Source organism: Octopus bimaculoides, chromosome 6 (assembly GCF_001194135.2).
Source record: "Octopus bimaculoides isolate UCB-OBI-ISO-001 chromosome 6, ASM119413v2, whole genome shotgun sequence".
In the NCBI taxonomy this organism is placed as follows: domain Eukaryota; kingdom Metazoa; phylum Mollusca; class Cephalopoda; order Octopoda; family Octopodidae; genus Octopus; species Octopus bimaculoides.
In genome coordinates this window covers 42,929,000-42,929,764 of record NC_068986.1, presented here as the reverse complement: position 1 = coordinate 42,929,764, position 765 = coordinate 42,929,000, and the positions used below count along the sequence as shown (strand labels likewise).

General features: G+C 37.9%; 1 protein-coding gene across 1 annotated transcript in view; it reads right to left on the bottom strand.

Moving 5' to 3' along the window:
- LOC106874031 (contactin) overlaps positions 1-765 on the bottom strand; it is a 164,816-nt gene that overhangs the window by 83,227 nt on the left and 80,824 nt on the right. The window lies entirely within an intron of this gene.

Here is a 765-nt window from a genome sequence, read left to right as displayed (position 1 = left end):
GTGTGTGTGTGTATGTGTGTGTGCGTGTGCGTGTGTGTGTGTGTGTGTGTGTACATGTTTGCGTGTGGTCTCTTCTCACTGCTTGACAATCCCGAAAGTTTAAAGTTCGGAAAAAGATACCAACGTAAGTATCAGACTTAAAACTAAAGATTAACCAATTGAGTATTGAGATCGATTCGCTCGATAGTGGCTCGAGTCCAGTGACCGAAGGAAGTAAAAAACATAAATATATGATTGATTGAAACGTCAAGATTAGCTTCTTGCGGCATTTAAACCATTTGTCGAAATACAGAATTAGTTAGTATTTATATCAGAAAAAACTTATACATTATATCAGTGAAAACGATATAGGCTTCAAATTTTCGACGAAGGTCACTAATTTCGGAGGCGGAGGGGGAGGCTAACTTGATACATTGAGCCCTGTATTCATCTGTTATTTTATTGTCGATTATAACTGTTATTTTATGGGGCCCGAAAGGATAAAAGGTGGAAAGGATATTGGCAAAGCATGAACAAAAGGTTATGTAAATTGATAGAATAATCAGCGAGGGTACAACTAATCTTCTCTTGGGAGCAATTAAAGTATCAATGCTGGAGCGTATTTGGGGTTATTTTGAATAATACCAACTGACTTACATAATAACGATGCCAACCGCCTTGTGATTGCTTTCACCATAAACAAGCTCGGATTCTGCACACTAGCATACGCAAAGATATAAAAGTGTGGAATGTGGTACTATGTACTCAGCTCTTGTCATTTCGTAA